Source organism: Electrona antarctica (genome assembly GCF_951216825.1).
Source record: "Electrona antarctica genome assembly, chromosome: 24".
In the NCBI taxonomy this organism is placed as follows: Eukaryota; Metazoa; Chordata; class Actinopteri; order Myctophiformes; family Myctophidae; genus Electrona; species Electrona antarctica.
Genome location: NC_136803.1, coordinates 19,377,262 through 19,391,291, shown reverse-complemented (window position 1 = coordinate 19,391,291; position 14,030 = coordinate 19,377,262).

The window sequence follows — 14,030 nt, the reverse complement described above, 5'->3', positions numbered from 1 at the left end:
TAATTAATTATCTATTGTTTCACTGATCACGAAGGAGTACAAGTGACCCATGATGTTGCAGTGGTGAAGATGCAAGGCTTGTAACCAGAAGGTTCCTTGTTTTTTTATTTTCTACTTTTGTACCGGTCTCTAACATTTCAATGAAGAGTGCGCAGGAGAACAAAGAGTGCATGAACCATGGTGGTGTAGTGGTTGAGATACAGGCCTTGGAAACAGAATGGACTGGGTCCAGTAAGGGCATTGTTTCAAATGTTACCTTTTCTCTTGCATCTTTATCTAATCTTTCAATAAACATGTGCGCAATAGTATTAATTCTTCATGAGCCAGTTGGTGCAGTGGTGAAGATATGGGCCTTCCAAACTGAAGTTTCTGTGTTCAAGTCCAGCAAGGGTATTTTTTTCAAACGTTATCTAACTCTTGCATCTTTATCCAATATTTCACTGTAGAGCATGCAATAGCATGAATTCTGTATGAGAAGTGGTGGTGCAGTGGTGAAGATACAGGGCTTGCAACCAGAAGGTTCCTGGTTCAAATAGGCCTACAGCAAGGATGTCTTTCTACTTTTACCTGACTCTTGCACCTTTATCTGATCTTTCACTGAATTGTACACAAAAGAACAGTTCAGATATGAACTATGGTGGTGCACTGGTTAAGATACTGGCCCTGCTATTTCTGCTGCAAATGGGACTTGTTTGATTAGGCTACTTACACCTGACAGGGAGACCAGGCCACACCCCAATTACTCAGGTGTCAGTAGGTACTGATTAGCCCCTCCCCTATAAAGCCTGGTGCCCATGCCACATTTCCTGTTTGGTCTTTCTTTGTGTGCACTCACTGAGCAAAGTAGGAAACTGCTTGTAATTGCCTTAGCACTTTTTGAGTTTAGGCCATCGATAAATTTTTTGGACTTTGTGGTCCTAATGTATGTTTCTCAGGTGTCCCCTCTCTACGCGTCAGTGTCGATGACCAATGTGCAGAAATGTTGCCTTTGACCTTCATAATGTGGTTCTTCTAACAAACCTCTGCTTATAGGCGTGTCTACTCTCACCATTGTGGAATGTATAAGCAGTGTGGTTACCTTAGCACTTTTAATGGTTTCCCAAGATGGCATACCATCAAGTTGAATTTAAGACATGGTCACACATACAATTCCACAGTACTTAGTTCTTAGCCCAAATTGTTTGTTTTTGTATTTAATTGATTGGTGTTTGTTGTAATAAATACATACAATGGAATTTGTTTGATTCAATTAAATAATGTATATCCTTGAGTCACTAGAATAGCTCAAAACAGAATGCATATCACAAGTATGGAGCTCAGCCTATACTTGATTTGATTGACATGAGCTGCATGCCATGAGTGTATAAAGTGTTGTTTTTTCTAAATGAATTGAGCTACTCTAAGATGAGCTGTGGTCATAACAGCACTGTTTGAGAAACTAGTTGAAAACACTTTAATGACCATTTTATTGTAACAGTCTAAAGTGAGAACAGCAACTGTACTTAACAAAATGTAAGTGTAAAAAAAATTACACTAATCACAAAACACTTTTGTAATAGAGTGTCTTCTAGGTGAAAGAGCATGCCACTGATTGAGAACATTATTTCCACCTGTGCTGATTAGCAAGACCCCCTGCAGCCTGTTTGTAGAGTTTTTGATAAACAGACTACAGTACATTTGTTGTTCTCACTTTAAAGTAAAAGTCTTAAGTGAGAACAAAATGTACTTAACTTTTGATCATCGGAAACTAATATGATACAATGGGTATGAATTTTAATAACAGTACTTAGGCTGATATGAAACTTCTCTATTTTGTTTCAATGAAAGTGTAAATCCATGTGCAGTCTCTAACAATGTTCTAACATGTGGTTTTAAGCAATAATCTAAATCTCAGTTGAACCCTGATCATCAGAGGGTGTATCTAGCAGATTCTTAGATTCTGTCAGGGGTAGAGGTGTTTTCTATGGATTTTCATCTTTTGACATGTCACCTCTCCCTTCAACCTTAAATACAACGTCCAAAATCTTATTAGTGTGAAAAGCCCAGTGGCGCAAGAGAAAAGCATAGGTCTCACAAGCTGAAGGTGGTGGGTTTGAATCTTGCTCAGGGTAAACCTTCATTTTCGGGCTTTTTAAGGTGTAGAGAGCCGAGGCAGCCCACCTCCCTCCTCCCGCTCTCTTTTAGCTCCGGTTGAAGAGGGAGGCGCATGGAGGGTACACCTCCAGGAGGAGGATTTTTTTAGAAGCCCGCCTCCATGGGGAGGAGCTCCCCCTGGAGGCGGGCTGGAATTTGCATATTAAATTAAATTGTTTTTTTTATTAGAAATTGTTTTTTTTTCACTTTATTAACTTGATTGGCAGTTGTCTTTTGATGCATTGGTGCTACTTTTGAGGCATGTTAGTTGTTTGGAGGATTTTTTGTTTTTATATTGAGTTTTGTGAGTTTTGAACCCACAACCTTTAGTTTGCGAACCATTGACTATTAGACTGCACCACGCTGGCACATGAAAGATATTGCGGGAATGTTATACTTGACCTTTTGGAATTTAGGTGAGCAGCGAAAGACAGTTGACAGAAAATTAGTTTTACTGGGCTTGAACCACCAACATTCAGTTTGCAAGGCATGTTCATATCCTCTGTGCTACAGAGACATGGAAGAAGTTGCGGGAAGGTAATACTTGAACTTTTGGAAATTAGGTGAGCAGCGAAAGAGTTGACAGAAAATATGTTTCACTGGGCTTGAACTGCCGAACTTCAGTTTGCAAGGCATGGTCACATCCTCTGTGCTACAGAGACTTGAAAGATGTTGCGGGAATGTAATACTTGACCTTTTGGAATTTAGGTGGGCAACAAAAGACGACAGAAATGCTTTATTTTATTATTACTAATTGTTGTTTGACACTGAGGCATTTGATGTTTATGGTTGTTTATTTTTCATTTGTTTGATTGGCAGTCAGTGGAGTCACTTTTGAGGCATTTTGTTTGTTTTAGTGTTTATATTGAGTTTTGTGAGTTTTGAACCTACAACCTTTAGTTTGTGAACCATTGACTATTAGACTGCACCACGCTGGCACATGAAAGATATTGCGGGAATGTTATACTTGACCTTTTGGAATTTAGGTGAGCAGCGAAAGACGGTCATATGCTCTGTGCTACAGAGACATGAAAGAAGTTGCGGGAAGGTAATACTTGAAGTTTTGGAAATTAGGTGAGCAGCGAAAGACAGTTGACAGAAAAAATGTTTTACTGGGCTTGAACTGCCGACCTTCAGTTTGCAAGGCATGGTCATATCCTCTGTGCTACAGAGACTTTTAAGATGTTGCGGGAATGTAATACTTGACCTTTTGGAATTTAGGTGGGCAACAAAAGACGACAGAAGTGCTTTATTTTATTATTACTAATTGTTGTTTGACAGTGAGGCATTTGATGTTTAAGGTTGTTTATTTTTCATTTGTTTGATTGGCAGTGAGAGGAGTCACTTTTGAGGCATTTTGTTTGTTTTAGTGTTTATATTGAGTTTTGTGAGTTTTGAACATACAACCTTAGTTTGTGAACCATTGACTATTAGACTGCGCCACGCTGGCACAGCAAATGATACCGGGAATGTTATAATTGACCTTTTGGGATTTAAGTGGAGCTTAAGACGAAGATGTTGGGGACAACACATTTCTTAAGATGCTGGGGACAATAAAGTTCTTCACCTTATGGGATTTAGACTCACACTTCCAAAAGTTGTTCCTTCCAAATGACTGTTTCATCACATGCTCAACGTCAGGGAAAATACATCTTAAAGCTTTAAGATGCTTTATCGTTGGGCAACGAAAGACACTAGCCAGAAATTGTCTTTGACTGTTCTTGAACCACTGACCTTTGGTTTACAAGGCATGGTCATATTATCTCTGCCACAGAAACCTGGAAGATGTTGTGGACAACACAGTTCTTAACCTTATGGGAATTAGAAGCACACATGCATGAGTGACAATATACCTTAAGACCTTATTCTGTGAGCCTACTTGTAGAAGAGCCTATTCTGTGAGCCTACTTGTAGAAGAGCCTACTTGTACTGAAGGCCAAAGACTAACATACATTTCAGTGAGAAAAGCTTCACTCTACAAGGGAGGAGCTTTATTAATTTGCCAATTGCACATCTTCAATATTTGCATATTAAGTAAAGTTCTTTATTTTATTGTTTGACATTGAGGCATTTGATTTTAAGGTTGTTTATTTTTCATCTGTTTTATTGGCAGTTGCCATTTGATGCATTGGAGTCACTTTTGAGGCATTTTGTTTGTTTTGGTGTTTATATTGAGTTTTTGAGTTTTGAACCTACAACATTGGCTTTAGTTTGCTAACCCCTGACTTTTAAGCTGCGGTTTTGATTTCAAGACATCTTTATTGACATAAATGCATAACGATTTCCTGTGTGTCAGTGTTTCCACACCCGTCTTAAGCTGTGCGCAGCTTATTTTCCGAGTTTTTAGACAGCTGGTGGATGGAAATTAAGCTCCACCTCCGCGGACGACTTGTGCGGAGGAGAGCGTTTCCGGGAATCTGGCCGTCGCGCAAGTTGTCTGCGGAGGTGGAGCTTCGTTTCCATCCACCAGCTGTCTAAAAACTCGGAAAATAAGCTGCGCACAGCTTAAGACGGGCGCGGCTCTTTTATAAGTGTGGCAGCACCTAGAGTGTGTGTGTATATGTGTATGTGTATGTGTATGTGTATGTGTATGTGCGTGCCTGCCTGCGTGCGTGCGTGCGTGCGTGCCTGCGTGCGTGCAGCTGCAGTGCATAACTAATCAGAAGAGAGAGAGGATGAGAGCACAGCACCGTGGCATGGACACTCTGACAGACAGAAGAAACGAGAAATGTTTTGTCTGAAGATAATTCAACACACTGTTTGTTAAAAGTCTTTACCAGATTTTAGTGTGGTAACTGTGCTTGTCTCTGTGTGTGTGTGTGTGTGTGTGTGTGTGTGTGTGTGTGTGTGTGTGTGTGTGTGTGTGTGTGTGTGTGTGTGTGTGTGTGTGTGTGTGTGTGTGTGTGTGTGTGTGTGTGTGTGTGTGTGTGTGTGTGTGTGTTGGGGGAGATTTTCACATCGGAAAATTTATCTAACAACACGTGAGCCCGGCTCGTTGGTCACGGACAGAAACGGCCGGGACCTGGTCGGGTCCCAATGGGCTTGCAGGGCTCTAATTAAGATACAGGCCTTGTAAGAAGAACACTTTTGGTACAAAACCAGCAAGGTATTTTTTTTTTCAAACTTTTATCTGGCTATGTTACCGTTATTTAATCTTTCACTAAACAGCACTCAAGAGAAGAGGTGATGTATGGACTGTGGTGGTGCAGTCGTGAAGATACAGGCCCAAGGTTCCTGGTTCAAATCAAATCCAGCAAGGGCTATTTTCCAAGTTTGTACCTGCATTTCCACAAGCAGAACCTTTTGTTGTTTCTTCTTTTATGTTTTTTGCATCTTTCCAAATTTGTACCTGTCTCTAACGTTTCAATGAAGAGGTCACAAGAGAACAAAAATCCTTGAACCAAGATGGTGCAGTGGTGAAGATATGTGCCTTCCAAACAGAAGGTTCTGTGTTCAAGTCCAGCAAGGGTATTTTTTCAAACTTGCATCTTTATCCAATATTTCACTGTAGAGCATGCAATAGCATGAATTCCGTATGAGAAGTGGTGGTGCAGTGGTGAAGATATGGGCCTTCCAAACAGAAGGTTCCTGGTTCAAATACAGCAAGGATGTCTTTCTACTTTTACCTGACTCTTGAACCTTTATCTGATCTTTCAATGAAGTGTGCACAATAGTATCAATTCTACATGAGCCATTTGGTGCAGTGGTGAAGATATGGACCTTCCTAACAGAAGGTTCTGTGTTCAAGTCCAGCAAGGGTATTTTTTCAAACTTGTATCTTTATCCAATATTTAACTGTAGAGCATGCAATAGCATGAGTTCTCTATGAGAAGTGGTGGTGCAGTGGTGAAGATACGGGGCTTGCAACCAGAAGGTTCCTGGTTCAAATACAGCAAGGATGTCTTTCTACTTTTACCTGACTCTTGAACCTTTATCTGATCTTTCAATGAAGTGTGCACAATAGTCTCAATTCTACATGAGCCATTTGGTGCAGTGGTGAAGATATGGGCCTTCCTAACAGAAGGTTCTGTGTTCAAGTCCAGCAAGGGTAATTTTTCAACTTGTATCTTTATCCAATATTTCACTGTAGAGCATGCAATAGCATGAATTCTGTATGAGAAGTGGTGGTGCAGTGGTGAAGATACAGGGCTTGCAACCAGAAGGTTCCTGGTTCAAATACAGCAAGGATGTCTTTCTACTTTTACCTGACTCTTGCACCTTTATCTGATCTTTCACTGAATTGTACACAAAATTACAGTTCAGATATGAACTATGGTGGTGCACTGGTTAAGATACTGGCCCTGCTATTTCTGCTGCTAATGGGACTTGTTTGATTAGGCTACTTACACCTGACAGGGAGACTAGGCCACACCCCAATTACTCAGGTGTCAGTAGGTACTGATTAGCCCCTCCCCTATAAAGCCTGGTGCCCATGCCACATTTCCTGTTTGGTCTTTCTTTGTGTGCACTGACTGAGCAAAGTAGGAAACTGCTTGTAATTGCCTTAGCACTTTTTGAGTTTAGGCCATCGATTAATTTTTTGGACTTTGTGGTCCTAATGTATGTTTCTCAGGTGTCCCCTCTCTACGCGTCAGTGTCGATGACCAATGTGCAGAAATGTTGCCTTTGACCTTCATAATGTGGTTCTTCTAACAAACCTCTGCTTATAGGCGTGTCTACTCTCACCATTGTGGAATGTATAAGCAGTGTGGTTACCTTAGCACTTTTAATGGTTTCCCAAGATGGCATACCATCAAGTTGAATTTAAGATATGGTCACACATACAATTCCACAGTACTTAGTTCTTAGCCCAAATTGTTTGTTTTTGTATTTAATTGATTGGTGTTTGTTGTAATAAATACATACAATGGAATTTGTTTGATTCAATTAAATAATGTATATCCTTGAGTCACTAGAATAGCTCAAAACAGAATGCATATCACAAGTATGGAGCTCAGCCTATACTTGATTTGATTGACATGAGCTGCATGCCATGAGTGTATAAAGTGTTGTTTTTTCTAAATGAATTGAGCTACTCTAAGATGAGCTGTGGTCATAACAGCACTGTTTGAGAAACTAGTTGAAAACACTTTAATGACCATTTTATTGTAACAGTCTAAAGTGAGAACAGCAACTGTACTTAACAAAATGTAAGTGTAAAAAAAATTACACTAATCACAAAACACTTTTGTAATAGAGTGTCTTCTAGGTGAAAGAGCATGCCACTGATTGAGAACATTATTTCCACCTGTGCTGATTAGCAAGACCCCCTGCAGCCTGTTTGTAGAGTTTTTGATAAACAGACTACAGTACATTTGTTGTTCTCACTTTAAAGTAAAAGTCTTAAGTGAGAACAAAATGTACTTAACTTTTGATCATCGGAAACTAATATGATACAATGGGTATGAATTTTAATAACAGTACTTAGGCTGTTCTCTATTTTGTTTCAATGAAAGTGTAAATCCATGTGCAGTCTCTAACAATGTTCTAACATGTGGTTTTAAGCAATAATCTAAATCTCAGTTGAACCCTGATCATCAGAGGGTGTATCTAGCAGATTCTTAGATTCTGTCAGGGGTAGAGGTGTTTTCTATGGATTTTCATCTTTTGACATGTCACCTCTCCCTTCAACCTTAAATACAACGTCCAAAATCTTATTAGTGTGAAAAGCCCATTGGCGCAAGAGAAAAGCATAGGTCTCACAAGCTGAAGCTGGTGGGTTTGAATCTTGCTCAGGGTAAACCTTCATTTTCGGGCTTTTTAAGGTGTAGAGAGCCGAGGCAGCCCACCTCCCTCCTCCCGCTCTCTTTTAGCTCCGGTTGAAGAGGGAGGCGCATGGAGGGTACACCTCCAGGAGGAGGATTTTTTTAGAAGCCCGCCTCCATGGGGAGGAGCTCCCCCTGGAGGCGGGCTGGAATTTGCATATTAAATTAAATTGTTTTTTTTATTAGAAATTGTTTTTTTTCACTTTATTTAACTTGATTGGCAGTTGTCTTTTGATGCATTGGTGCTACTTTTGAGGCATGTTAGTTGTTTGGAGGATTTTTTGTTTTTATATTGAGTTTGGTGAGTTTTGAACCTACAACCTTTAGTTTGCGAACCATTGACTATTAGACTGCACCACGCTGGCACATGAAAGATATTGCGGGAATGTTATACTTGACCTTTTGGAATTTAGGTGAGCAGCGAAAGACAGTTGACAGAAAATATGTTTCACTGGGCTTGAACCACCAACCTTCAGTTTGCAAGGCATGGTCATATCCTCTGTGCTACAGAGACATGGAAGAAGTTGCGAGAATGTTATACTTGACCTTTTGGAATTTAGGTGAGCAGCGAAAGACAGTTGACAGAAAATATGTTTTACTGGGCTTGAACCACCAACCTTCAGTTTGCAAGGCATGGTCATATCCTCTGTGCTACAGAGACTTGAAAGATGTTGCGGGAATGTAATACTTGACCTTTTGGAATTTAGGTGGGCAACAAAGGACACTTGACAGAAATGCTTTATTTCATTATTACTAATTGTTGTTTGACACTGAGGCATTTGATGTTTAAGGTTGTTTATTTTTCATTTGTTTGATTGGCAGTCAGTGGAGTCACTTTTGAGGCATTTTGTTTGTTTTAGTGTTTATATTGAGTTTTGTGAGTTTTGAACCTACAACCTTTAGTTTGTGAACCATTGACTATTAGACTGCACCACGCTGGCACATGAAAGATATTGCGGGAATGTTATACTTGACCTTTTGGAATTTAGGTGAGCAGCGAAAGACGGTCATATCCTCTGTGCTACAGAGACATGAAAGAAGTTGCGGGAAGGTAATACTTGAAGTTTTGGAAATTAGGTGAGCAGCGAAAGACAGTTGACAGAAAAAATGTTTTACTGGGCTTGAACTGCCGACCTTCAGTTTGCATGGCATGGTCATATCGTCTGTGCTACAGAGACTTGAAAGATGTTGCGGGAATGTAATACTTGACCTTTTGGAATTTAGGTGGGCAACAAAAGACACTTGACAGAAATGCTTTATTTTATTATTACTAATTGTTGTTTGACACTGAGGCATTTGATGTTTAAGGTTGTTTATTTTTCATTTGTTTGATTGGCAGTGAGTGGAGTCACTTTTGAGGCATATTGTTTGTTTTAGTGTTTATATTGAGTTTTGTGAGTTTTGAACCTACAACCTTTAGTTTGTGACCCATTGACTATTAGACTGCACCACGCTGGCACATGAAAGATATTGCGGGAATGTTATACTTGACCTTTTGGAATTTAGATGAGCAGCGAAAGAGTTGAGAGAAAATAAGTTTTACTGGGCTTGAACCACCGACCTTCAGTTTGCAAGGCATGGTCATATCCTCTGTGCTACAGAGACATGTAAAAAGTTGCGGGAATGTAATACTTGAACTTTTGGAAATAAGGTGAGCAGCGAAAGACGACATAAAATATGTTTTACTGGGCTTGAACTGCTGACCTTCAGTTTGCAAGGCATGGTCATATCCTCTGTGCTACAGAGACATGGAAGAAGTTGCGGGAATGTTATACTTGACCTTTTGGAATTTAGGTGAGCAGCGAAAGACAGTTGACAGAAAATATATTTTACTGGGCTTGAACCACCAACTTCAGTTTGCAAGGCATGGTCATATCCTCTGTGCTACAGAGACTTGAAAGATGTTGCGGGAATGTAATACTTGACCTTTTGGAATTTAGGTGGGCAACAAAAGACACTTGACAGAAATGCTTTATTTCATTATTACTAATTGTTGTTTGACACTGAGGCATTTGATGTTTAAGGTTGTTTATTTTTCATTTGTTTGATTGGCAGTCAGTGGAGTCACTTTTGAGGCATTTTGTTTGTTTTAGTGTTTATATTGAGTTTTGTGAGTTTTGAACCTACAACCTTTAGTTTGTGAACCATTGACTATTAGACTGCACCACGCTGGCACATGAAAGATATTGCGGGAATGTTATACTTGACCTTTTGGAATTTAGGTGAGCAGCGAAAGACGGTCATATCCTCTGTGCTACAGAGACATGAAAGAAGTTGCGGGAAGGTAATACTTGAAGTTTTGGAAATTAGGTGAGCAGCGAAAGACAGTTGACAGAAAAAATGTTTTACTGGGCTTGAACTGCCGACCTTCAGTTTGCATGGCATGGTCATATCGTCTGTGCTACAGAGACTTGAAAGATGTTGCGGGAATGTAATACTTGACCTTTTGGAATTTAGGTGGGCAACAAAAGACACTTGACAGAAATGCTTTATTTTATTATTACTAATTGTTGTTTGACACTGAGGCATTTGATGTTTAAGGTTGTTTATTTTTCATTTGTTTGATTGGCAGTGAGTGGAGTCACTTTTGAGGCATATTGTTTGTTTTAGTGTTTATATTGAGTTTTGTGAGTTTTGAACCTACAACCTTTAGTTTGTGACCCATTGACTATTAGACTGCACCACGCTGGCACATGAAAGATATTGCGGGAATGTTATACTTGACCTTTTGGAATTTAGATGAGCAGCGAAAGACAGTTGAGAGAAAATAAGTTTTACTGGGCTTGAACCACCGACCTTCAGTTTGCAAGGCATGGTCATATCCTCTGTGCTACAGAGACATGTAAAAAGTTGCGGGAATGTAATACTTGAACTTTTGGAAATAAGGTGAGCAGCGAAAGACGACATAAAATATGTTTTACTGGGCTTGAACTGCTGACCTTCAGTTTGCAAGGCATGGTCATATCCTCTGTGCTACAGAGACATGAAAGAAGTTGCGGGAATGTAATACTTGACCTTTTGGAATTTAGGTGGGCAACAAAAGACACTTGACAGGAGTGCTTTATTTTATTATTATTAATTGTTGTTTGACACTGAGGCATTTGATGTTTAAGGTTGTTTATTTTTCATTTGTTTGATTGGCAGTGAGTGGAGTCACTTTTGAGGCATTCTGTTTGTTTTAGTGTTTATATTGAGTTTTGTGAGTTTTGAACGTGCAACCTTGGCTTTAGTTTGCAACCCCTGGCTTTTTGGCTGCGCCACGCTGGCACAGCAAATGATACCGGGAATGTTATAATTGACCTTTTGGGATTTAAGTGGAGCGTAAAAGACCGTTGACAGAGAATATGTTTCACTGGGCTTGAACCACTGACCTTCAGTTTGCAAGGCATGGTCATATTCTCTGTGCTACCTAGACATGAAAGATGTTGCGGGAATGTAATACTTGACCTTTTGGAATTTAGGTGGGCAACAAAAGACACTTGACAGAAGTGCTTTATTTTATTATTACTAATTGTTGTTTGACACTGAGGCATTTGATGTTTACTGTTGTTTATTTTCCAATTGTTTGATTGGCAGTGAGTGGTGTCACTTTTGAGGCATTTTGTTTGTTTTAGTGTTTATATTGAGTTTTGTGAGTTTTGAACCTACAACCTTTAGTTTGTGAACCATTGACTATTAGACTGCACCACTCTGGCACATGAAAGATATTGCGGGAATGTTATACTTGACCTTTTGGAATTTAAGTGGAGCGTAAAAGACCGTTGACAGAGAATATGTTTCACTGGGCTTGAACCACTGACCTTCAGTTTGCAAGGCATGGTCATATTCTCTGTGCTACCTAGACATGAAAGATGTTGCGGGAATGTAATACTTGACCTTTTGGAATTTAGGTGGGCAACAAAAGACACTTGACAGAAGTTTTATCTGGCTCTGTTACCTTTATTTAATCTTTCACTAAACAGCATTCAAGAGAAGAAGTGATGTATGGACTGTGGTGGTGCAGTCGTGAAGATACAGGCCCAAGGTTCTTGGTTCAAATCAAATCCACTAAGGGCTATTTTCCAAGTTTGTACCTGCATTTCCACAAGCAGAACCGTTTGTTGTTTCTTCTTTTATGTTTTTTGCATCTTTCCAAATGTGTACCCTTGTACCTGTCTCTAACGTTTCAATGAAGAGGTCACAAGAGAACAAACAATGCTTGAATCAAGATGGTGTAGTGGTTAAGATACAGGCCTTCCAAATGGAAGTTTCTGGGTTCATAGTGGTGTAGTGGTTAAGATACAGGCCTTGGAAACAGAATGGTCTGGGTTCAAGTCCAGCAAGGGCATTGTTTTAAATGTTACCTTACTCTTGCATCTTTATCTAATCTGTCCTGTGTATGCTCATTGCCCAATGACATCATTGCTTTGTTTGGGAGCCATCTGCACCAGGCGTAATGCATGTTGTGTCCAGTAATGAAATGAAATGAAATGATTACTATATTTACCCAGGGTATCTGGGCTAAGCTCAAGAACTTGTTTCCAGGCAGGCCCTGCTCATAGAACATTTCATCATAGTGGTTCAATGCCTTGTTCAAGGGCAGTTCAGCGGTGGTAATTTTAACGTGTTGGACCGCTGATTCGAACTGGCGACCTTCCGGTATCAAGACCGCTCCGCAATCCTTTCGGCCACCGCTGCCTACCTGTTTGTGACTAAGGAAAGGAGGACGCACAGCTCGTAGTCACGAATCTCACGATGCTATAGAAACGTTAATAAACCAACGTTTCGGCAAGCAGGTTGCCTTCTTCAGGGTATACCACCTGTTTTCCGAAACGTTGGTTTATTAAAGTTTCTAGCATCGTGACTACGAGCTGTGCGTCCTCTTTTCTTTAGTCAAAGTTGTATCTCCTGTGGTCAGCACCTCGCCACTTTGTGCGCTCCTACCTTTCTGTTTGTTTCAGTACCTTTGTAGCTGACCTAAGTTTGTGAACTTGGGTCAGCTCTGCTCCAGGTTGTTTTCCATTCTTTTTAATACTTACAAACAAAAGCAGAGCTTGTAATTTACAAGTTGTAAACACAACAATGTATCTGTGTCTACAATTAAGGGCTGTCACAATTACACATTTAAGTTGACGATTTAATTGTCACACAAATAATGGTGATTAACGATTTAATAGTTTTTTTGCATTGAACAATGGGGTGTTAAAATGTGTAATTGTATTGTTCCCTTTAAATTGCACAGGGCAGATATGACAAATAACTTAATTTAAACATACAAAGAAATCACCAACACATAAAAAAAAATATATATAGGCCTATAGTCCTATATCATGTTGTAAGCTTGTATATCTATTTTTGAAACATGTTTGAAAATGTATGGACATTTTTCAACATGCAAACAATTGATGCAAAAATAATTGTGATTATTATTAGTTGTTTTCGTGATCCTATAGTTTACTTGGATGCTACGCTGCCTCTCTGCATTCTGTGTTTATCCTGCTTACTGTAAGTCACTGGATAAAGAGCATCTGATAAATGACTACATGGTAAATTGTACAATCATGTGCACACTGACACTGCTGCCGTTTGTCCACCAGGTGGTGCCCAAGGAGAGCGTCTGGCTAAGTCTAATGAAATACAATCAGCTGCTGATGAAGGCTTATTATTGTGTACAGTCGTCTGGGGACCACCAGTGGTCCTCGAGAGGGTTCCAGGTGGTCCCCAGCTATAGAATTATGGAAAGTTGGTAACCAAAGGGACCCCTTTTGAGTGTAAAATGATTTGGTTTTATTGTACTCTCAAGAGTAACATTTTTGTTAAACATCTGCATTAATTAAGGTAGTGTTAAGTGATTTTCTTTGGTTAAAAACCTCTATATTGTGATAGTACTCATTGCTATAGAGTTCAGTAACAGGAGTCTCCATATCTGTCCAGCTTTTTATTAAACAGAATATGCATTTTAAGAACCTGAAACTTGGATACCAATTGTATCCAATCAGGATAGAGAACGCAGTCAGGATACAGATTAAACAAGTGGAATTGTAAGTGATGACACAAAGAAATGAGCAGACACAATTGGAACTGGAACACTATAAAAATTTAAGCTCATAAATAGACTCTCTCGTCTCTCCTGATTGGCAGAAATGTTGTCAC